Genomic DNA, 25,645 nt, shown 5'->3' with positions numbered 1-25,645 from the left:
CGAAGAACTCTATCGAAGCTACAGAAGTACTACTGGTGGCCCACCATGAAAGAAGACACTTTTGCATATGTAGCTTCTTGTTCCAATTGTGCCAGACATAAACCTCTGCCCGGGCATCCTTTGGGGCCTGCTTCATCCCTTACCAGTACCAGATGAGCCCTGGACCCACATTGCTACAGACTTTGTGGTTGACTTACCATTCTTGCCAGATAACAATACCATCTGGGTTACAGTGGGTCGTTTCTCAAAGATGGCTTGCGAAACTATTCATCACCCACATCTTTTGCCTTCACGGCATGCCGAAACACATTGTCTCTGACAGAGGAATCCAATTTACATCCAAGTTCTGGAAGGCTTTGTGCAAGAAATTCGACATCACACTTGTCTTTACCTCTGCATACCATCCTCATTCAAATGGCTAAACTGAGAGAATGAATAGAACACTTAAGCAGTTCCTTCGTGTCTTTATTGCTTCATGTCAGAATGACTGGGCTGAACTGTTGCCCTGGGCTGAATTCACCATCAACTCCCATCCAGCAATATCTACTAGGGATGTGAATCATTTTTTGATGATTTAAAATATCGTCCGATATATTTTAAATCGTCAAAAATCGTTAGGGCCACGATACAATAACAATTCCCCCGATTTATCGTCAAAAAATCGTAAATCGGGGGAAGGGGGAGGGGAAGGGGGAGGGCGGGAAAACCGGCACACTAAAACACCGTAAAACCGGCTCACGATTTTAACGATTTTCACGATACTTTAAACACCCAAACGGCAACAATACGATTCCCTCCCCCTCCCAGCCGAAATCGATCGTTAAGACGATCGAGGAAATGATTCACATCTCTAATATCTACTGGATCAACACCTTTTGAAGTGGTCTACAGACAACAACCCTTACCACTTTTACCACTTCCACTCACAGTGTCGTCTCCGGCAGCTCAATCTACTGCCAAAGTGTTATGGTCCCGGTCACGAGTGCCGCGACCAGGCCCTTACCTCCGGTTTCCTGGACTCGTTTCTGCTTCTGGTGGCCCAGTTCCCGGCCTGTTTGGTGGCGTCCCCACGGGGGTAACGCCGCTGATGACTCCCAGAAGGATGCTCTGCTTCTAGGATTGCGCGCGCTTGCAACTTGGGTGCTTTTCTAGGCCAGTTCCCGCCATTGGTAGCTCCCCACAGTTCCTGACGTCAGACGCCGCAGCCTAGATAAGCCTGCCGCGGACATCCAGACTTCGCCTTGCAACGGGGTTACCTTGCGGTTCCCAGTTGCTTCGTGCCCTGGAGTGAGTTGCCTTGCCTTGAACTCGCTCCATTCCTGCCTGCTTGCTACAGAACCTGCCTGCTTGCTATAGTGCCTTCCTGCCTGCCTGCTTGCTACATTTCCTGCCTGGTTCCAGTTCCCGAGCCCTGCTACTGTATCAGTCTGGTTCCAGTTCTCCAGCCTGCCAGTTCCTGTCCCGGTTCCACTACTTGCCAAAGTCCCAGTGGCCGGGCCCCTACGGGCTCCTCCCAGGGGGGCTTCGGTCTCCAGAGGTGAAACCTCACCTAAGTCCCAGCGGTTGGGCTCCTACGGGTTCCACCCAGGGGAGCTCCAGGTTCCAGGGTGAAGAGCCTTGTCCACAACCTGCCTGACATCTGCCTCCCGATCTGCTTACCATCAGAGACACTAGAACCCCTTCTCCCAGTCTCTGGCAGGCCGGCCCAAGGGTCCACTAAAACAGAGACTCCATAACACAAAGATATCCAAATACTCTGGAGAAAGACTAAAGAGATGCTCCAAAAGCTGGTCAAAGAGCTAAGAAGGGCTATGACACTCACCATAGCAAAACCCCTGAATTCCAGCCTGGTGACAAGGTCTGGTTGTCTATCAGACATCTGAGACTCAAGCTACCATCAGCTCGATATGCTCCACGCTTTGTCGGACCTTTTCCTATCCTCCAAAGATTGGGTATGCTCACTTACAGTCTGAAACTTCCTCCAGCAATGAAGATTCATAATGCATTCCATGTCTCGCTACTGAAACCGCTTGTCCTTAGCAAGTATTCCACCAAGACACCTGAACCTACTCCTGTTGATGCAGAAGAAGACATCAAGTGCAAGGTTGTAGGGATGTGCAGAGCAAAATTTTATGTTCATATTTTTTATGTCCGAAAGGGGGTCCCACTTGCGGCCAATATGGACATAAAAAAAATCCAATGAGTTGGGTATATGTACATATGTGCAAAAAAAAAATTTAAACCCCCTCACCCTCCTTAATCCCCCCCCCAGACTTACCACAACTCCCTGGTGATCGAGCGAGGAGTGAGGACGTCATTTCTGCAATCCTTGGCGAGAAGCATGTGACGTCGGTGGCACGTCGAGTGACGCGGCGTCACGTGATTCCCGGCTCGTTCGCGCCGGACGGCTCGTTCGGCCCAAAAAGAACTTTTGGCCAGCTTGGGGGGGCCTCCTGACCCCCCCAAGCTGGCCAAAAGTTCTTTTTGGGCCGAACGAGCCGTCCGGCGCGAACTCGCCGGGAATCACGTGGCGCCGCGTCACTCAGACGCGACGTCACGTGATTCCCGGCAAGTTCGCGCCGGACGGCTCGTTCGGCCCAAAAAGAACTTTTGGCCAGCTTGAGGGGGTCAGGAGGCCCCCCCAAGCTGGCCAAAAGTTCTTTTTGGGCCGAACGAGCCATCCGGCGCGAACTTGCCGGGAATCACGTGACGTCGGCGTCACGTGATTCCCGGCTCGTTCGCGCCGGACGGCTCGTTCGGCCCAAAAAGAACTTTTGGCCAGCTTGGGGGGGTCAGGAGGCCCCCCAAGCTGGCCAAAAGTTCTTTTTGGGCCGAACGAGCCGTCCGGCGCGAACGAGCCGGGAATCACGTGACGCCGGCGTCACTCGACGTGCCGCCGACGTCACATGCTTCTCGCCAAGGATTGCAGAAATGGCGTCCTCACTCCTCGCTCCATCACCAGGGAGTTGTGGTAAGTCGGGGGGGGGGGGATTAAGGAGGGTGAGGGGGTTTATATTTTTATTTTGGCTCAACAATCGCGATTTCCCACATATCGAACATATCTATGTTCGATATGTGGGAAATCCGATCGTTTATGTCGAATCAATTTTTTAAGTAAAAAAAAAATATGAGTTGCGTTTTACTAATGCGGTCAATCCGAATGCACACCCCTACAAGGTTGATGCCATCCTTGATGTAAGAAATAAAGGCAGAGTTTGGGAATACCTCCTGTCATGGGAGGGTTATGGACCTGAAGAAACTCTTGGTAACCTTTGGATAATATCATGGATAAAGAGATGCTTCGTCAATACCACCGATCACATCCTCAAAAACCAAGACCAGGTAGGGGATCTGGAGGGGGCCCTTTGAAGGAGGGGGTACTGTTGCGTCCATCAGTCTCAGACGGCTTTGACCTGTGTGCCTCACCTTTCTTTCTGCTCTTCATGCTAGCCTTGGGAAGATGGCTACTGCCGTGTCTGTTTGCCACTCTCTCCAGCATCTCTGGAACAGCTATGGCAAGGCTATCTGCCATGTTTCTCCTGAGGGCTGCCTAGGGTGCATGCACGCACGCCACCCACATATCCACATCATGGCGGGAACCTTGGGGGAATCCCCCTGAGTGATGTCATGCCATCCGGGTATTTAGCCTGCCCTTCGTTTGTTAACAACTCGAATTAGCAAGGTTTGAATTGCCTCCAGTCTGAGCTACTCTGCCGCTTCTTTGATGCCACTGGAAGCCCTCTATGCCCTTCGGGGTATTTCACCTAACCTGGGTACCCGCTCCTCGGGGACCCTTTGCTTTCTTGCAGGTGCCTATCTGGGACCAGGTACTCGCTCCTCAAGGGCCTGCTCTCCCTGCTTCGATGCCTGTATCCAACTACTTCTGCCTTCTGGAATCTACACCTATACAGCTACCAACTTAGTGAGTAATTGTTATAAATCTGTTGACAAGCTGCTAGGGAGTAGCAATCTGATGTAAATCTATTAAGAAAGCTGGGCATTAAATGAGAGGAGCAATCTGTTATGAATCTGAGATAGTAGTGGTGAATCCCTGGGCTGGTGGCAGATGACCATGCCCCCGGGAGGATATCCCGAGAGGGACAACCGGCTAGGCTTGAGTATGGAGACAGACATACATTAGTTCTTTTATTAGACAGGGTTTTGGAAACCACCAGAGGTGGCAGTAGTGAGCTGATATGCCCGGCAGGGCTGTAGTCCCTCAGGCACTGGAACCGTGATCCAGGATGGCTGAGCGGTTGAGAAACTGTAGAAGGTGAGTAGGTAGAGTAGACAAGGTTCATGAACAGAACTATCAGCTATCGCTGATACAAACAACTCACAGTTGTTTGTATCAGCGATAGCTTCCAGGCAGTAGATAATCTTCCGAGTGTCCAGGAACATGGGCCCTAGAGGAGCGAGTACCGGTTCCTATCTGTAATCTGAAAGTAAAGAAAAGAGCGAGGCCCCTGAGGAGCGAGTACCTCTGGTACGTCCGAGGAGGCAGAGTAGCTTGGAGTAAAGCCAAAGCAATCCCCTCCTTGCTAACTCAGTTAGATAGTGAATTAGAGACCTTTAAATATTGGAGGTGGATGAAGTCATCTCAGGGGGATGCCCCTGAGGTTCGCGCCCTTGGTACTTCAATCAGAGAGTGCACGCGCGCGCCTTAGGTCATCAGGCAAAATGGAGGATCTGCAACGTCGAGCCGGTCCGGGGACGCCAGAAAGAGATGGCATGGAGACGCCTCGGCAGCCAGCCATCCATCAGACCCGGAGGGAGTCACCACAAAGGTAAAGAGGGTGGAGTGAAGGCATCGAGCAGCGACGGACACAACAGTAATCTATCATTTGCCAGTCTGTCTCACCTATAGCTCTGCACTGGGAACCTGCAACCGAATCTCCCTATACCATCATGTGCTGCTAACATCTATCATAGTGAGACATTCCCCTCTGCCGAGGGCCCCAGGACTGCTACTACTGGATAACCTCACTACTGCCACCTCTGGTAGCATCATCCAGCTGTATAATAAAAGACAAATCTCTGTGTTTGTGTGTCTCGAGTCTAGCTTAACACTGCGGTTCCTCATGGAGCTCTTCCCCATGGATGTAACCGTCACCGCAGCGTTCAAGAATCCACTCCAACACCTCAAAACCATAACATTCTTAGGTGCTCTAATGTGTTAACTTATGTGACATGGGTTTCTAATTCCAGGAGAGTAACTGTTAATGGGTAATCTGTTAAAGACATCTCTCCCCTTAGAAATACGTATCAGAACAAGGACTGAGACATGTGGAACTGTCCAGAAGACCCTATCCCACCAGTGGCCAGGATGATGAGGCTGTGAGTCATTCAGTGGGGCCCCATTCCACCAGTGGTGAGGCTGACAGAGGCCAGGGAGCTGCCTGGTGGCTGAAATGGGTAGCATATTTAATGCTGACTTAGCGCTCGATAGTCAGATATGTAGGACTTATTCGCCTATCTAGTGGACCGCTGAATATCCAGGTCTCTAATCTGGCTACCTTTTAGCCGCATAAAAATTGGGAGGGCAATGGATGGGTCAAGGCAGTGCTACTTATCCAGTTAACTTAGGTAAATTCGCTTTTATCTTAGAGCTGGTCTAACTTAGCTAAATATAACTTATCCGGCTAAGTAGCCATTTGTGCGCTGATATTCAGTGGCATAGCCATGCCACTGAACATCCCTTGTAAGTTAGCCAGATATGGCTGAATATCAAACCCAATATGGATAAGACCATGAGATCACCTGATTGTTCTCAACCTGAGGAATTGCCAAAATGAGGATGAGACCATGACGTCACCCAGTAGATCCCAACCTATCAGTATCTGTTAGGATTTCTGGGTATGTGGACCCCTGGGCCGAGGTAAGAGGTGGTACTGCCCCCGGGGAGGAGCCCTGTGAGCCTCACCGTCAGGAAGCAAGGTTTCAGCTGTGGGGTGCGTAGCACAGCAGGTTTTGGAGATGAGGCTGAGAGAGAGAGGACAAGATAAGCTGGAGAGGTTGGACCCAGGGGGTGGAGCCACGGAGTGTGAGCTCAAGGAGATGACATCAGATACAGCTTGGGAGTCCCAGAGTCTCTCTTGAGAATGAGACAAGATGACTCGCGGAGCAGGGAATGTATCGAGAAGACAGTCACAGTAGTGTTACAAGGTCCAAGAAGTGGGGTATACCCGTGAGAGGGTTCCTCTGTAGAGGTGATTTGTTAATGGTCCTCAGAGTGGGGTACACCGAAGAAGTCCTTTGTAGAGATGGTTCAGATTTGGTCCATAGAGTGGGGTACACTGATGAGGGTCCTCTGTAGAGATGATTCGGTAATGGTCCGCAGAGTGGAGTACTCACAATAGTAGTAGCAGTGGAGGTTCCAGGGAAATCCCCAGGGAATGGGGCAGGCAGCAGTCCTAGGCGCAGGGCCCTCCGAGGTGCGGATAGCCGGAGATGAGAACAGGCCCCAAGGAGCGGGTACCCAGGGCGTCTCACGCTAAGGAAACAGGAGCTGGAATAGAACATCCTAAGTGAGAGTAGTGGATTCAGCAATGAGGGAACTCGTTGCCAAATTGTAGGAAGGCAGGGCCAGCTGGCTTAAGAGTCCACGATGAATGATGTCATCCGGGGGCACACCCCCTAGGTTCCCGCCATGATGTGCTTAAGAGTGGCTCATGAGCATGCGTGTGTGCCTAAGGAGTCCCGGGGACAAGATGGTGGTTGGTAGCATCCATGCCATCCAGGGAGGCCTGGGAACAGAGGCAGGAAGGCCAGCAATAGCTGGCGGAGGCTGCAAGTCTACCCCATGATGATAGAGAGGTAAAACAAGAGGTGAGCAACAGCAGTCACAGCCATCTGCGACAGACAGGCATAACAGTACTTCCCTTCTTAGGGCCCTTTCCCAGGGGTTTGGGATTTCTTGGATGAGAAGCATGGAACTGCTTGATCAGGTCTTTGTCAATGATATTGACTGCAGGCTCCCAGCTATTTTCTTCAGAACCAAATCCTTCCCAAGAGATCACATATTCCTATCATTTTCCATGCTTCCTTACATCCAGGATGTCCTGTACCTGATAGGTAATGTCCTCCTCTGACGGCAGAGGTTGGGTGGTTTTTTAGAGAACTCGGACAAGATGAGAGGTTTAAATAGTGAGATGTGGAAGGCATTGTGAATTTTGAGCAATGTGGGCAAGCGGAGGCTGTAAGTGACCGGACCCAGCCAGAGAAGCACAGAAAAAGGCCCGATGTATCTGGGAGTAAAGTGGGCTGAAGGCAGTTTTAAGCAGATAAAGCAGGCGCTGAGCCACACCTTGTCTCCAGGCTTAAACTGTGGAGCTGCCCGATGATGGGCATCTTAAAATTTCTTAGACTTCTGAGCGGCTTGCTGTAGAAGTTGTTTGGTGTGATCCTAAAGTTGATGTAACTCTTTTGCAGTAGCCTGCGCTACCAGAGAAGAATCAGACAGAGGTAACAGAAGAGGAGGCAGAGGTTGGCCTCCATATACTACTTGGAAGGGTGATGACCCGGTGGATGCAGACTGGTGGGAGTTAAAGTGAACTCGATAAGTTGGACCAATCATTCTGCCGAGAGTTTACATACGCCCAAAGAAATTGCTTCAGGGTTCGTTTCGTCCTCTCTGTCTGACCATTGGCCTGTGGGTGTTAGGCTGATGTGAGATCCAAGGTGATGTCAAATTTTTTAAATAGTGACCTCCAAAACCTGGCCGTAAATTGAACACATCGATCAGAGAATATGTGTCTTGGGAGTCCGTGCAGGCGAAAGATGTGGTTAATGAACAGTTTTGCTAATTCCGGGGCCGAAGAAAGACTGGGTAGCACCATAAAGTGAGCCATCTTTGAAAATCAGTCCACGGTAACCCAAATATTGTTGTTGCCACTGGAAGGAGGGAAGTCCACAATGAAATCTGTGGCTATTTGTGTCCACGGTTCACTGGGTGCAGGAAGAGGTTATAGGAGACCCCAGGGGTGGCCTGCCAGTGGTTTCTGATGAGCGCAGGTGGGGCATGATTCCACATATGCTTGGGCATCTTTCTTCATGGTAGGTCACCAATAGAACTTCTGCAGAGTGGAGAGAGTTTGAGCTTGTACTGGGTGACCTGCCAGTAAAGAATCATGCGCCCAGCGGAGGATTTTCCTTCAAGGTTGACGAGGAACTATCATCTTTCCTGACGGCACCATGTATGGGAAGGAGAGGAGAACCTTGGTTGGATGAATGATGTGTCGTGGGACATCCAGAACATCCTCCGTGGTGAAGGATCGGGAAAGTGCATTGGCTTGAGTGTTCTTATTGGCAGGCCGGAATCATAGTAGAAAATTGAACTGAGTAAAAAAGAGAGACCAGCGGGCCTTTCTGTGATTAAGGGATTGCGCATAGTGCAGATGCTCGAGGTTCTTGTAGTCAGTATATACCATGATCTGGTGCTGCGCTCCCTAAGCCATGGGCACCACTCTTCAAAGGCCATTTTAATTGCCAGTAATTCCTTGTCCCCGATTCCATAATTATGCTCTGCCAGGGAGAAGCGACGGGAAAAGAAAGAGCATGAGTGCAAAGTGTGATTGGCTGAATGCTAGCTGAGTACCGCACCAACACTGATATCCGCAGTGTCAACTTCGATGATGCAGGGTCGATGATGCAGGGTCGTCAGACATGGTTCCCGTAGGAATGTCTCCTTGAGATCCTGAAAGGTGGCCATGGCCTCGGGTGACCACGGAGAGGGGTTGGCTCCCTTCCGAATCATGGCTGTGAGTGGAACAGTCAGTGTAGAATAATGGGGAATGAGCAATCTGTAGTAATTCGTAAACCCAAGAAATCTTTGGAGCGCCTTAAGACCTGTTGGTTGAGGCCATTCATGAATACTTTTGGTCTTCTGTGGATCCATCCGGAAGCCCAGACTCAAAACCACATAGCCTATAAATGGGACAGACTCCTGGTCAAAGGAACATTTCTCCAGCTTGGCATATAACTTGTTGTCCCTTAGCGATTGCAAGACGCTGCAGACATCCTGGTAATGGCTTTGGATGTCTTGCAAAAAACCCAGGATGTTGTCCAGATAGACCACTAAACAACAATAAAACATGACTCTGAAGACCTCGTTCACATGGTAGGAGCACAAGATGGCGCCGGCCGACCATTGCTTCTACCATGTGACAGGAGCCGACCAATGGCACTGGTAGCCCCTGTCACATCGTAAGGGCAAAGGGCAATCGGCACCATTTTGATTTGTAGCAGGCTCGACATCCCGACGGCCCGGAGGGAGAGATCGCTTATGCGACCACGCTGGACCACCGGGGAGGGATCGGGATGGTGGGGGGGGCGGTGTTGTATTAAAGTAAAATTGAAGGGTTGGGGGTGGTTTTTTTAATTTGTTTTTCCGGGTTCGGGTTTCAGCTTAGTATTTGCTGAAAACCGATCCATGGGAAAACGAATTTTCCCATGAAGCGCCCGAACTGAAACCCGACCAGACCCAGAAAAACAAAGCTCATCTCTAATTGAGACAGATAGGGTTAATGGAGGAGAGGGTGAAGTCAGGCCTAGGAGAAGTCCTCTGGTAGAACGTACACCTGGGAGTTTCCCAGACAGACTGGACAGGAAGGTTCCACATGTCCCGATTGACCACAATACATACAAAGGCCTGATCTTTGATGACGACACCTTTCTTTGGAGGACAGATGACTACAGCCCAATTGCATCGGTTCCTCTTCCTCGGTGTTCTGTGTGGTAGCGGTCAGTGTGGGTGGCGTTGGGAAAAAGCCGGTAGCCCCTAGAGCCATCCTCTTGGATCCTCTAGCCTCGTGCGAACTCTCCCGAAGACAACGGTCAATATGAGTGGCGAGATCTATGAGGGAATCCAATGCCTCAGGGAGTTCTCGTGCTGCCAATTCATCCTTGATTTGCGGGCTTAGACCTTTGAGGAATATAGCATGCAAGCAGCCCAGGTCCCAGTGCAGTTCAGATGAGAGAGTCCTAAACTCGACGGATAGTCGGTCAGGGATCTGGAACCTTGTTGCAGATGCAGGAGCATAGACCCGGAGATGGGTCATCGAAGACAGAGCAGACGTCAGATACAGCTTGGGAGTCCCAGAGTCTCTCTTGAGAATGAGACAGGATGACCCTCAGAGTAGGGAGTGTATCGAGAAGACAGTCACAGTAGTGCCACAAGGTCCATGAAGCGGGGTATACCCGTGAGAGGGTTCATCTGTAGAGATGATTCGTTAATGGTCCGCAGAACAGGGTACACCGAGGAGTTCCTTTGTAGAGATGTTTCGGAAATGGTCTGCAGAGAGTAGTAATCACAGTAGTAGTAGCGGAGGTTCCAGGGAAAGCCCCAGGTAATGGGGCAGGCAGCAGTCCTAGGTGCAGGGCCCTCCGAGGTGAGGATAGCCGGAGACGAGAACAGGCCCCTGAGGAGTGGGTACCCAGGGCGTCTCACGCCGAGGAAACAGGAGCTGGAACAGAATGTCCTTAGCGAGAATAGCAGATTCAGCAATGAGGGAACTCGTTGCTAAGTCATAGGAAGACAGGGCCAGCCAGCTTAAGAGTCCATGATGAATGACATCATCCGGGGGGATGCCCCTGAGGTTCCTGCCATGACGTGCTTAAGTGTGGTCCGTGAGTGCATGTGTGCACATTAGGAGTCCCGGAGACAAGATGGTGGTCGGCAGCATTCATGCCATCCAGGGAGGCCCTGGAACAAAGGCAGGAAGGCTGGCGATAGCTGGTGGAGGCCGCAAGTCTACCCCCTGATGATAGAGGTGAGCAACATCGGTCGCAGCTGTCCGCGACCGATGGGCATAACATTGTCCAAAGTAAAGAGAAGCATCTGGAGCTGCTGGTGGATCCCAACCAATGAATACCTGGAGATGCCTGGGTGTATGAGAGAGGAAGTGTGTGTGTGTGTGGTGTGTGTATGTGTGTGAGAAAAGGAACATGTGTGTGAGCCTTGTATGCGATTGAGGGAGCATATGTTAGAAAAAAAGAGCATATGTATGTGTGAGCAGGTGTGTGAGAGAGGGAGCATGTGTGTATGTATGTATGTATGTATCTATCTATCTACTGGTATATATATATACATTTTTTTCTGTAGCAGATTTCAATGCCTCCTTGCAGTACAGGCTGCTTCAGGCTGCTTCAGGGGAAAATATGGTTCACAGCTATTCTTGCATTGATGAGCCTGTATGGCGAAACAGAGACCTTTGGAGGGAGAAAGAGAATACAGGATATAGCAAAAGTGAATTAGAGATAGAGAAAAGTCATTGGGTCAGAGTCAATACAGGAGACAGACATATTACTAGGGAGGAGACATATTACTAGGGAGACATATTACTAGGGAGGAGACAATACAGGAGACAGACATATTACTAGGGAGGAGACATATTACTAGGGAGACATATTACTAGGGAGGAGACAATACAGGAGACAGACATATTACTAGGGAGGAGGAATACTGGTTAGAGCAGTGGACTATGAACCAGGAGACCAGGGTTCAAGTCCTGCTGTTGCTCCTTGTGACCTTGGGCAAGTCACTTTACCCTCCATTGCCTCTGGGGATAGAGAAGAACCTAAATGTAAACCAGTATATCTTGATTGAGATCAAATGTCAGTATATAAAAAAAACAATAATAATTACTGAAACCTATATGAAATGATAAAGACTACCCAACATTCCTGTGAAACAATTACAAAGTTTCCTTTCTTGTGGACTATGGTTCAACTGTATCCCCTCTTTAATGAAGGTGTCTTTCATGTGAATCATTTGCAATTTACAAGTTCAGCTCTATTGCAAGTGTTTTATTGTTTCATTACAAGCACTCTGAATATATTTTGACAATGTTTTGTATTGGTATTTATACATGCTATAAATGCATAACACTAAAGAGTTTAGAAGTGGTGTGAATGAGGAATGATTGACTAGGGCAATTGATCAATATATATGTGTGTTATTGTGCCAATTTTATCTTTTGAATAGTTTTGATATTCTTGTCATTGTGTAATAAAGCTTGCAACATTAAGCATCTTTCAAATCATTACATATATATAAGTGAAAGAGAAAGTGAGAAATTGGAGAAAATGGTGCACCCTACTTCCTGATAATCTCAGGTTCACTGGAAAACAAAAGTTCTCAGGTATGAAAAGCATGATTTTTTTTTTATCCTTATTAGCTTTTTTTTTTTTTTTTTTGGGGGGGGGGTGTTATTTGATGTATCTCCTGTTTTGAAATTTCATTGTGTTTGGGAAATTTTAAAAACATGTGTTTTTAATTATTGAATCTATTTGTCAGCTGTTTTTAAATATTCTTTTTTTTAGTATGTTTTTACCATTACAATTTTATATTTATTATATTTCTTGATTTTATTGTTTAAGGAATAGTGATGTTTCTGTTTCTCCGTTGTTGCACTGCATAGAAAGTCTGGCTTGTTGTGGTTTCCAGTTAAGTTTTTGCCTTCATGTTTCTGTTCATACCTTACTATTGCTCTGTTCTGTATTGGTGAGGGTCTATTTGTGTTCCCCATGTGTTACTGAGAGGAGATATGCTCCTAATAGGAGGTGTATTGCTATTTAATGTTTCTTATAATATTTGCAGTGTTGCCTTTTCAAAGGTAGGGTTGTTACTGTTTGAGTGCTGGCAGTTACTGCTGTTTTGGTATGTAAGTTTTATTATATTGTAATTATAATTGTTTACTCATGGCTTTGTGAGGGTCAAATACACACCCAATACATGTTATAATAGCCCTAATACAATCCAACAGGTGTGTTGCAAAATCAATTGCAAAGATCCATGTAAAACAACCAGAAAAAACAATTTAAACAGGAAAAGTTCAATAATTCGTAATAATCCTCGCACCTTCCAACCTACCCTGCACCAACATCCTAAGATTTTAATTCTTTTATCTGTGTTCTTAATATTTATTTTTCTTTTAGTGTTTAATTGTAACCTATTTTTAGCATGAATTTTGTCGTATTTTATTGTTACTATGCATTGCTCTTATTTGTACTAGAAATTGTGTGTCTCATGCTTTGTTAACCATTATGATGGTTACACTGAATGACGGTATACAAAAACCAATAAATAAATAAAATATAAATGTAATTCCAAAATGCCAAATCTTTATTGAAATTTCAGTCCCCTGACATGGACTGTGTTTCACAAAGGCTGTACCAGGAGGAACCAATTATATGTGGTAAAATAAAGCTGCATTACATTCTTGAGAAATGTGTCTGCGGAAACAAAATCAATTGAACAATTGTTAGGACCAAAGAAAGGATGGCATGGCTACAGAGGCAACTTGAAAAACACAAGGAAATACATACCCCATTAGATACATTAAGGGGAATTTCCAGAAGATAATCTGGGGGGTTGAACCAATTACCTGAAATAATACATCACTCAAGTTAAAACAAATTTCAAAGGACCAATTACAGATACATGAAGGCTCAAATGGAAACCAGAAGAGAACTTACAGTTGGAAGAGTACTGTTCTAATGTGTGTGAAGAAGGATGTTAAATCATAGAAAACAATGGCAGTAAGAAGCGGGTTGATAAAATCACTGTATCGCCTATAAAGAGAAGGTCAAGGGGACATAGAGTGAAGAAAAGTGAGCATCAGAAATACTTGAAACCCAGCAGTATTGATACAATAATAAGAGGAGAATGAGTGGGGGAGCCCTAGACCTTTGACTGTGCCACACCTCAAGAGACCATTGCCTAAGTTCTGTTGGCCCCTGTAATCTAAGGGCTCAACCTGTGGGGAAAGGGGATGATATAGGTGAAGCCCTAGACCAGTCTCTTGCCAGCTAGCCAGCCTCTGCCAGCTGTCAGTGAGGGCCTAAAGGGTTTGTCCTGTCCCATAGGCTGCGCCAATCTCCACCACAGCCACAAGGGTTGACAACACTTACAAATAGCTGAGGCCATGAATCTGGCAGATCTCACCTCACTTCAGGGCATTTCCAGCCTGGCTCAATACATTCAGGAGCAACAGAAGGTCTTTGACCAAGTCACAGGGCTGCTTAAGATACTCGCTGCTCGCATGGTTGCCCTGACTCCAGTGCACGCTCCTTTTCCTGTGGCTCCATCCCCGACAGGACCTGTCTCACCTCCCTGTCCTAATCTTCAACTACCATCACTGCCATGATACCATGGGGACCTCAAGGAGTACCGCTGCTTTTTTAACCAGTGCTGAATGCACTTTTTAGCTTCAGTCTGCCTTGTTCCCCACCGACCGTACCAAGACAATGTACATCTTTTCATTGCTGGGTGACTCAGCCCTAGCCGGGGCACTGCCACTTTGGGACTGCCAATTGACCCCATCCTTCAGAGCCTTCCAGACATCTTGCAACAGTTCCAGATTGTCTTTGAGGAATCTTGCTGTGCTACCTCAATGGTAGTGGAGATGCTCAGAGATCACCAAAGGTCATGTACTGTTGGGAAGTACGCCATCCAATTTCTTACTCTCCATCAGAGTTTCAGTGAAGAGAGGACAGTTTTATAGCAATTTCCTGGCAGAACCTCTTTGGTTGCATCAAAGATGAACTGGCTGATCATGACGTTCTCACTTCCTTGGATGCATTGATCATGCTGGCCAACTACATAGATCAGCGGTTTCAAGAATGAGAACAGGAGACGAAGACTATCGGTACCTGTATACTTCGCTCCTCATTTCTAGAACCCTTCTGTACTGGTGTCCACCCCTGAAACCAGGGGCCCTGAAGAGTCTGTGGCTGTGCAACTGGGCCACGCAAGGCTGTCCCCTGAGGAGAAACTTCATAAGAGGCAGCTAGGCTTATGCCTCTACTGCACTGGTTGCAGGTACCTAACATCACAGTGCCCCGCATAATCAGGAAACTCCATAGCCTAGGGTTGATTGAGGAGGCAACCCTAACTTGAAAACTTTCCTTTCTGCAGTCACTGGTTCTGGGTTCCCTCTCTACAGAACACTGCCAGCTGTCCACAGAGGCATTCTTCAACTTGGGAGCAGGAGGGAACTTTATTGATGAGGCTATGGTTCATTTGCACTGGATCCCCACCATTTCCATCTGTCTATGGGGTGGGGTCCTCTCCCCAGATGCCTATTGTTGAGTGCACAAATTAAAATATTAGTGTTCTGGTTAAAGTGATATTGCCCAGTTTAATTGTTTGCCGCACATTATTCTGCTGTGTCTTTTGACATGCTAACATGATTGACATTGAGCCGGCCGATGATGATGATGATGATGTCAGGCTGTGGGAAAGTTCAGAGTGTTGGTAGTCCAGAGTAGGAGCAGAGCTTTACTTTAGCAGTAACTGGTGCAGGCATTCAAGGAACCACTTATGGCAATCTGCTGCCTGAGGCGAGGGATGAGATACCTTCCACCACTTCTGCTAAGGTACCCAAAAGTGATACACACTCCAAGAGACAGGCCAGCATCAACTCACCATACAAAAAAAATAATTCAAATTTTAGTGTCATGTCGCTAACAGCCACACAAACAACTTTCACTGCCAAAGACTTTTTGAAGTAACATAAAAACACACAAAAAAACCCCAAAAAACAAAATATTCAGAACCTAAACAGAAAATCTGCCAAACCATAAAAACTCCTAGGATTCAACAGCAGCAACTGTACCTGGGAAGAGGCAGCACCACAAATATTACTGTAGGTTCTAGAACATCAATACACTTTCTACTGGAAAAACAGAAAAGCCAGACAGCAGAATCCCACACCTCAATCACAGACACACACACCACCACAACACAACAAAAACCACTCCTCACCTAATGCAAAATAAAGGACCACAAATTAAAACAGAAAAATGCAGACAAAAACTGAAATGGAAACCCTAAGAAGCCCAACTCTGCATGCATGCTACACCAGAGAAAAAGAAACAGAAATGATTTCCTTCTGGACTGAGAAATCATAGAAACAGAAATGACGGCAGAAAAAGACCAATCAGTCCATCTAGTCTGCCCAGCAAGCTCTCACACTTATTTCACCCATACTTATATGTTTCACTGACCATCAAGTTCAGGGCCCTTGTGGGTAACTGATTCAAATTTTCTGCCACCCCCTGCCATCGATGCAGGGGGTGGCACGGGGTGGCAAGAAATTTGGAGTTTGGAGTTGTATCAAAGGTGAGTATAAGGCTTAATGGTTACAGGTAGTAACTGCCGCATCAAGCATGTTAACCCGATGCTTGTTTACCCAGACTGCACAGATCCATGCCTTGTTGGATGTTGTCTAAATGTAAATTCTCTTTTCCACATTTCTCCCTGCCGTTGAAGCAGAGAGCAATGCTAAATATGCATTCAAAGTGAAATATCAGGCTTATTGTTTTAGTGTAGTAACCGCTGCAATAAGCAAGCTACCCCCATGCTTATCTGTTTACCCAGACTGTGTAGTTCAGTCCTCATTGGTGGTTGTCCTGAATGCAAATCCTCTTTTCCACATTTCACCTTGTTGTTGAAGCAGAGAGCAATGTTGGAGTTGCATTAACCATGTGAAGGCTTTTTGAGTAAGGGTAGTAATCACCAGGTAGTAGCCTCCATTTCAGCAAGCCACCCCCCCATAGCTCTTCTCTTTATTCCCATCCTCTAGCCTGTATAAGGATCCACAATGTTTATCCCATATGCCCCTTTGAAATCCTTCACAGTTTTAGTCTTCACCACTTCCTCAGGAAGAGCATTCCAGGCATCCACCACCCTCTCCATGAAGAAATACTTCCTGACATTAGTTCTGAGTCTTCCTCCCTGGAGTTTCAAATTATGACCCCTAGTTCTACTGATCTTTTTCCCAACGGAAAAGGTTTGTTGTTGACCATGGATCATTTAAAACCTTTCAAGTATCTGAAAGGTCTGTATCAATATCACCCCTGCTCCTCCTCTCCTCCAGGTATACATATTTAGGTTCTTCAATCTCTCCTCATAAGTCATTTTATGAAGACCATCCACCTTTTTGGTCGTCCTTCTCTGGACCGTCTCCATCCTGTCTTTGTCCCTTTGGAGATACGGTCTCCAGAACTGAACACAGTACTCCAGATGAGGCGTCACCAAGGTCCTATACAAGGGGATCATCACTTCCTTTCTCTTACTATATATTCCTCTCTCTATGCAGCCCAGCATTCTTCTGGCTTTAGCTATCGCCTTGTCACATTGTTTTGCCGACTTCAGATTGTTAGACACTATCACCCCAAGGTCTCTCTCCTGCTCCGTGCACATCAGCCCTTCACCCCCCATCAAATATAGTTCTTTTGGATTTCCACACCCCATATGCATGACTCTGCACTTCTTGGCATTGAATCTCAGCTGCCATATCTTCGACCACTCTTCCAGTTTCCTTAAATTCCATCTCATTCTTTCCACTCCTTCTGGCGTGTCCACTCTGTTGCAGATCTTAATATCATCCACAGAAAGACAAACTTTACCTTATATTCTGTCCGCAATGTCGCTCACAAAAATATTGAACAAGATTGGTCCCAACACCAATCCTTGCTTCACTCCACTTAACACCTCTCTCTCTTCAGAGTAAGTTCCATTTACTATCACACATTGTCTTCTGTCCGTCAACCAGTTTGCAATCCAGGCCACCACCTCGGCACTTACTCCTAAGCTTCTCATTTTACTCACAAGCCTCCTGTATAGGTCTGTATCAAAAGCTTTGCTGAAATCCAAGTAGATGACATTGAGCGCTCTTCCTTGATCCAATTCCCTAGTCACCCAATCAAAAAGTCAATCAGATTTGTCTGACAGGATCTTCCCCTGGTGAATCCATGCTGCCTCTGGTCCAGCAATTCTTCTGACTGTGGATAGTTCACTATTCTTTCTTTCAGCAGCGACTCCATTACTTTTCCCACCACCGAGATGAGGCCTGTCGTATCCAGCCTCCTCTTTCCTCCCCTTTTGTGAAGCAGGACCACCACACGCTCTTCTCCAATCACTTGGCACCACTCCTGTTTCTAGGGATCTATTGAACAGGTAATGCAGCGGACCCCCAGCACATCTCTGAGCTCCCTCAGTATCCTGGGTTGAACCTCATCAGGATCCATGGCTTTGTCCACTTTTAGTTTTCCTAACTCTTCCCATACATTCTCTTCTATAAATGGAGTTTCATCTACTCCAATCTCTTCCAGTTTCTTGTTAACTAGCGATGGTCCTTCTCCAGGGCCCTCTTTAGTGAACACTGAACTGAAGTATTCGTTTAATATTTCTACCATTTCTTCGTCCTAAACTGACATATTCCACTCTCTAAAAATATTTTCTTTGTTGTCTGGGCATTTTATTTTTATGATTGAGTTGGTTGGTCCTGGTCTCTCTCTTCAGTCTTCTCCATTCTATACTCCATTTCATCTCTCCATCTGTCTCAGATATTGATCCTTCCCTTTCATTGTTTTCTCCATTTTTCTCTTCTTTGTGTTTCTATCCATTCATAAAATTTAACCCCACTTCTCCTCTCTTTAACCTTCCAGTTCTCAGGCTGCCTCTTTTCACCTCTCGTCTATCTACCAGTTTCCCATCTCCCAACCCCCTTCTAGTCCTCCCATTTCCAGTTTCTCATTCCTTTTCCAGCATCGTATTCCCCCTTGTCTTTCACCCATTCCCATCACCCTCTGTACTCATCTTATCCTCATTATCTTCCTGTGCTCTCATCCCCTCACCAGCCCCTACTCATCTCTGGCCTCTAGCCCATTCTTCTATTTCTTACCCTCTACCAGTGTCCTCTTTCGCCAACTTGCCAGCCCTATTCCCACCATCTATCATCCCCTTCACAGATCCATCCCTTTCCACACACCCCTCCAAGTCCCCAATCCTTTTCCACTGCCTTTCACCAGTTCTCCATTCCTCCAGGCCATTCACAGTATCTCTCGATACTTTCACACCATCAGTCCTTTTGTCTTACCCCATCTTACATGCTCACTCATCTGCCCACAGCCAATCTAACACCTCCAACTAGCAACCATCCAATTGCCAAGATCTCATTGCCTCACCAAGTCCCAGCTCTCCACCATTCACAAGTCCCTGCTGTGCCCCTAACTCTGTCAGTTCCAGTTCTTAATGCTGCCCCCAATTCACAAGTCCATGTTTTCCCCATGTCCTGTTCTTCTCCTGCTCTCCGCCCCAGCACCTGCTCTCCCTGCTCCCTGAATCACATTTTTCCCATGAGCTCCCCCAGGCCACAAATTCCATTTTTCCCATGCTCCCACCCTATCCTCACTTTCCCCTGATCTCCTCCTCAGTCCTTGCCTCCCATTCTTCTCCCTGCACTACCCCACTGTTCCTGATTCTTCTTCTTCTTCTGTTGCCCCCTCCTGCTTCCCATTTTCCCCTGATGTCCTCCTCAGTCCCATTCATCCCCTACACTGTCCCTTTTCTCCCTCTGCCCCACCCAGTACTTCTAAGCTGCTCTGGCTGCAGCTTAAATACAGGTGCCTCCTTCTCCCTATAGCTCCACAATGAAACATTTTCTGTTTGAACTGCAAAGATTGGTATTTACAGAGCCCTGCATGGTTCAATCATCTGCTGTTAGAAATGCACAGGGTCACATAGTTCTAATGGCAGATGTTTGAACCATGAGGACCTTCATAGATTCGGAGCCTCACAGTTCAAGCAGAAGATTTTTCACTGCGAACATGCAGGAGGGAGGACGCACCCGTATTTGAGTTGAAGGGCAACAACATTGAGGTCCCTTTTGGGGAAAGGGAAGAATGGATTTTGGGGAGCACAAAGGAAACCAGGAGGCAGGGATTAGTGTGTGTGGGGGGGGGGGGGGGGGGGGGGGGGGGGGTGACAACATGTAAAGTTGGTGGTGCACTGCACACCCTTTTTTAAAGTTGGTTGTTCCTGTGCACCACTGTGCACAATGGATGCTATGCCCCTGCCTATGCTAAGTTATAATAGTGCCTCTTCAAGCAAGAACAATTCACATTCTTGCGGTATATCATAGGGATGTGCAGAGGGACGCCATACATTGCATTCTGGATTCGGATTCGTCAGTGCGGATACGTTGCATTTGGCCGTATGGCGCCCCGATGCGTTAATATGTCCATTTCGATTCATTCCCCCGCTAAAAGTAAATTAACTACAACCCCCCACCCTCCTGACTCCCCAAGACTTACCAAAACTCCCTGGTGGTCCAGCAGGGGGGGGGTCTGGGAGCCATTCCCTGCACTCACATCCTCGGTGCTGGTTTCAAAATGGCGCTGATAGCCTTTGACCTACTATGTCACAGGGTCTACCAGTGCCATTGGTCACCCCTGTCACATGGTAGGAGCACACGATGGTGCCGATGGCCATGTGACAGGGCTGACCCAATGGCACCGGTAGCCCCTGTGACATAGTAGGTCAAAGGCTATTGGCGCCATTTTGAAACCAGTACCAAGGGTGTGAGTGCAGGAGATGGCTCCCAGACCCCCGCTGGACCACCAGGGAGTTTGGTAAGTCTTGGGGGGGTCAGGAGGGTGGGGGTTGGTTTCTTTAGCCAGCCGAATAATTTGGCGAAGATTTGTGTATTGTGGGGAATCGCGATGCGTTTCGCTTCCCCACGAATACAACGAATATGGCCACATCCGTTGCGGATTGCCAATACATAGGGACCGAATGCACACCCCTAGTATATCATCTCTAGTACCAGCTTCCACATGGATCCTGCAAAACAGAAAGCTATCTTTGATTGGTCCTGGCTGATAGGACATTGGGCATTACAGCATTTTCTAGGCTTCGCTAACTACTATAGACAGTTCATAGCCAGATTTTCCACTCTTGCAGATCCATCTATGGCCCTAACCAAAAGTGGCATGAATACCCAGAGTTGGCTCGTAAAAGCCATTGCCACCTTTAAGGTCTTGAACAAACATTCAGTCAAGGACCCTGCTTACAGCACCCAGATTCCGATCAACCCTGTGTTTTAGAGGTAGATGCTTCAACCCTCAGGGTAGGGACAATCCTCAGTCAATATATTTATTTTATTTATTTATTTAAAGCTTTTCTATACCGGCATCCATGATACAATCATATCATGCCGGTTTACATTTAACAAGGGGGTCCTTTATAACAATAAACGGTGGCTCCTGTCCTCTTCCTTCTTTTCCAGGAAGTTTTTTCCAGCACAGAAGAACTACACAATCGGGGATCGGCAGCTCCTGGAAGTCAAATTGGCACTGGAAGAATGGCGACACCACCTCAAAGGAGCCAAGCATCAGATCACAATCTTTATTGCTCACAATCTTTATTGAGCACAAAAATCTGGAGTATTTACAACAAGCAACTGCTCAATTACAAACAGTCCAGATGTTCACTCTTCTTCAATCGGTAGGGATATGCAGAACCAAAAATTTCATTTTGGTTCATTCATTTGGTTTGTTAGGCTTATATTTGTTTCAATTGTTTTAATATGAATTTTTTTTTGGTGTATTTGTGTTGTTAGTTTTATTTGTTTTCTATTAAAATCTATTGGGGAATTATTAACAATCTATTATAGTTTCTAGGATAGTGATTTTTAAAATCAATTCTAATGAAACTTGTGAGAAGAAATCATCAGAAGGAGGAAAGATCTGTAAAGTATTTAGAGTGTGGCAAAATGGCATCAAAAGTGGTATAAATAGTAGCATACTAGACTTACAGGAATGGCATGAGTTCTCTAATGCAACATGAGTGAAGTAGTGTTACTACACTTTGGTGTAGAGGTGAGGAGTGTTACACTCCTCACCTCTACACCAAAGTGATTTGAGCATTGCTTCTGACAGCAGGAGTCCCAGGATCCAGGATATAACGTCCTGTTACTCTGGACTTCCTTTTAAGGTCCTAGCTGGGACTTCCTGTGGCACTAGCTAATGACATTATATCCTCCATCAGTATATAAGGAAGTCCTTTGCAACCAGCCAATTCCTCAGCAACAGGTCTCCTTGTGGCCTTGTGCTCCAGTATGTAATTGTATTGCTAGCCTCACAGCCAGTGCATAGGGCAGCAGCACAGGTCACAGAGAAGTCCCGACAGCAGATAGTTCTTCTATCAGTGAGCCCTCAATCTCGGCCTGCTAGATCCGGTGGCTCTGCTTCATTGGGTATGTTGGGTGCTCTCTCCCCCCACTGGGCCACAGTAGCAGGGCAGGTAGATGGCACATTCCTTTTACGAGCCACAGCAAACTTTCTGGCACAATTCTCAGTCATTCCACTGAGGGGAACATAGCTCTGCATAGATGATTGGCAACCTGTCTCCTCCTTAGGCTACATCACCTCCTGGGACTGCTAGCAGTCCTCAGCAGTGTTATCCTACTGCTGTGTTATCACCGGCACCACCTCCCCGATGACGTTACCTATTTGTTTTAATTGTTGGACTTTATTTGTGTCTACTGTTTTGAAATATTTTTTGGTGTTTGGTATGTTTTTAACATTTTATTAGGAGTTATTAATTATTGGTTTGATTCTTTCAGCAATTTGGAAATATTTAATCTTTTTTATTAGTATGGTTTTATTTTCTTAATTTTATGTTTGATGTTTTGTGAGGAAAGGTAGTGCTTTTATTTAAGGAAACCTTGGTTTTTCTAGTAATAATGCAAGTAATAGAAGTTTAAAATAAATAAACAGTCATGTGGAAGGACATAGGCAAACATTTACTCCACAACAAGTGTTCGAAATTTTTACAGTTTGAAAGTTGCAACCCTACTATGAGCATTTGTACTGCATTTGTATTGCAAGGAGACATTGAAGTCTGCTACAGATATAGCTCTAACAAATAGCCATGGGAAGTGTTTCCACCATGCTAAGAAGACATTTGGCAAACCAACATATAAAGTAGAATCAACAATAAGAGATGATTTCTCTTCACTAATACAGTCCATGGTCTCAATGCAAGAATAGCTATGAACCATATTTTCCCCTGAAGAAGCCTGTATGGCGAAACAGAGGCCTTTGTAGGGACAGAGTCAAAACAGGACACAAATATTAGTGAAACCTATATGAAGTGATAAAGATATGCACAGGACTCTACACAACATTCATGTGAAACAATTACAAAGTATCCTTTGTTGTGGATTATGGTTCAACTGTATCCCCTTTTTATTGAAGGTGTCTTCCATGTGACTCATGTGACTCTGTCCCTTTAAAGGCCTCTGTTTTGCCATCATAGGCTTCATTGTGCCTCATAAGGCACCTGCTGATTTCTTGGGCTTAAGTGGTTTATGAACTTTTGTATATATTTTTGCCTATGTCCTTCTACCAAAGGACTTCAGTCATAATGGTGCGCTAGAGGCAGCCATGGTTAAAGATTTTTTATAGTACTTCAGAGGTTTTCCAATGTAACTCTGTATGCTATACATTTTGCTAAAAACTCTAGCGAGACTTGTGGTGAAAGAACCTGAAGCCAGCAAGTCTCCCTAGACCTGTGATCAAACTTCCTGGGTGATATTATGATACCCCCAACAAGGCCCTGTTTTGCCTAAAGCGGCATCCTCAGGGGGATCCCTTGGAGTGAAAACAGATCACACAGTATGAGTACTGTTTTGCAAGGTAAGGTATGCATCAAGAAAGCTAAACTGCTAATATGATGCTGACTATAAGTATTCAAAGATAAAACACATCAACTGAAATGAAATCTCCAAAAGGTGGGAGAAGGTACCCAAACGAAGTTCCAAATCTGCAAACAAGCCCACTGGTTAATCTGCTCTTATTGGCAAGGAGGGTACAATTTGTTAGTGTTTATTAAGAAATAGAATATAAGTGCTTACCCCATAACTGAGAGCTTCATGTTAAGTTCTGTAAGTTTACTATTATCATTTGCCATCAGTTCTGTTTTTCCATCTTCTGTCTTCTGAGAATCCAAAATTACTTCAATTTTTAAGGAGAGTAATATCTCTGCAACTATTTCTTCAAAACTATATGAAAAAACAAGCATGGTGAATTAACCATATCTACTTCGGTGCATCTGAAATGCAACATTTGCAATTAAACTTTTTGTATCTGCTACTAGGGGCCGTGCCCCCTGCTGGCTTCTCTCACCTGCCCTGCCAGTGCACTCTCCGCGCTGGACTTCACGTTCATGCCTAGGTGGAAAAATGCAAGGAATGGCTGGGTGGGTAAGTGATTCTAATGAAAGGGAGAGGAAGAGTGATAACATTTTCCACCCCACTCCTCCCTTTTTTTCCTCCTTGACCGAGTGTGCATGGACGTTAAGGGCATCCCCAAAAAAGAGGGTGCTAATTGCATGGCAATGTCAAAAAGCAGGTTTTATCACTCCATTAGGTGGATGTGTACATTATCATTGTCGTGTACATGCTCTGATGGTCTGGAGGAATGGGGAGAGGTGTCTGTGTGTTGGGGGGGGGGGGAGCATTCAGTGGGCAAGAGTGTAGGTCAGAAGGCATATGAAGATGGTGGGGAGTGCAGGTGGTGGGTTATATGGTGATGGGTGAGGTGCATGTATGTTTGTGGTGGTGTAGGTGGTATGTGTTGGTATGGGGGTGTATGTGTGCACTTTTCCCCTTTGCATGCTCCATGATCCCTCCTATCCCTCATCTCTTCACCTGTGTGGGAAGGGTGTGAAAATGTTGTGGCTGTGAGTGGTGGATGTGTAAAATGTTTTGGGAAATGAGTGGAGTGTCTGAGGTAGGGGGAACCCACCTCCATTTTCTACCATTCTCCCTCCCTCCCTCTCCTTCCCTATGTGAGTGTATGTGTACTTGTGCGCTTTCATACTCTCCCCAAGTGCACTCCCCATTTCTCCACTCTTTCTCCGTGTTTGTGTGTATCTGCGAGGGGGGGGAGTTATATGTGTATTGCTGGAAGATGAGAGTGAAAGCATGTGTGTGTGTGTGTGTCCGGGGGTGGGGGAGGTGTTGGTGTGTATTGGGGGATGGATTCTTTCCCCCTTGCAATTTCCACACTGTGTGTATATGGGGGGGGGGGGGGGGCGCGGGGGAGAGAGAATGTGTATGTGTGTGTATTATTGGTCTGATATTACAGATGAATTATGTGTGTGTGTGTATGTGTGTGACCATGCAAGGGAGGAAGTGAGTTGGGTGTCTGGGTGTGGGTGTGCACTCTACCCTCACTCTCTAGTCTGGCCCTCTCTCTCACCTCCTCCCAGTTGAGTATGGGGAGGGGAGGGTATATGAGTGATTGGCACGTATTGGGGAATAATTGAAGGGAGAGTATGTGTACTGAGGAGTGGTTGGGCATATGGGCTGTGGAATGGGGTGATTGGGGTGGGAGATGATGCATAGGAGCTTGATATAGGGAGTGTTGGTATGTAAGGATTGTGGCAGGGGGAGGGCATATGTGGATGTGTGAGTATGGGGTATGTGTGGGCATGTGGAAAGCATATGTGGGTTGCTTGGCTGTAAGGAGTGCATGGCTATAGGAAGTGCATATGTATGGGGGCATGTGATTGTCAGTGCATGTGTATGGGTAGTGCATAGAGCATGCATATGTATGTGACGTGCGTGAATGAGGGTTCGTGTTGTAGGGGTGTGTGCAAGTGTGTGTTTGGAAGGGTGCATGCATGTATGTGTGTATGTGTATGAGGGTGCATGTGTATAGGTGTAGGATGTTGTGTGAGTGTGATAGTGGGGAGGTGGGTGAATAGGGGTGTGTGCATGGGTGACAGTGGGAGGATGAAATTGTTGGGATATGCATGGAGTTAGTGGGAGGTGGAGTTGTTCGGATGTGC

General features: G+C 46.6%; 1 long non-coding RNA gene across 1 annotated transcript in view; it reads right to left on the bottom strand.

Moving 5' to 3' along the window:
* LOC115097758 overlaps positions 1–23,846 on the bottom strand; it is a 69,295-nt gene extending 45,449 nt beyond the window's left edge. The window contains exon 1 of the long non-coding RNA XR_003858328.1: positions 23,706–23,846. This is a non-coding gene — a long non-coding RNA (uncharacterized LOC115097758). The remainder of the gene's footprint in view (positions 1–23,705) is intronic.
* Between the last annotated feature and the right edge of the window lie 1,799 nt (positions 23,847–25,645).

The sequence above is a fragment of the Rhinatrema bivittatum genome, chromosome 8 (genome assembly GCF_901001135.1).
Source record: "Rhinatrema bivittatum chromosome 8, aRhiBiv1.1, whole genome shotgun sequence".
Classification (NCBI taxonomy): Eukaryota; Metazoa; Chordata; class Amphibia; order Gymnophiona; family Rhinatrematidae; genus Rhinatrema; species Rhinatrema bivittatum.
Note: the sequence above shows the minus strand (reverse complement) of the source record. Positions and strands in the feature narration are given on the sequence as shown.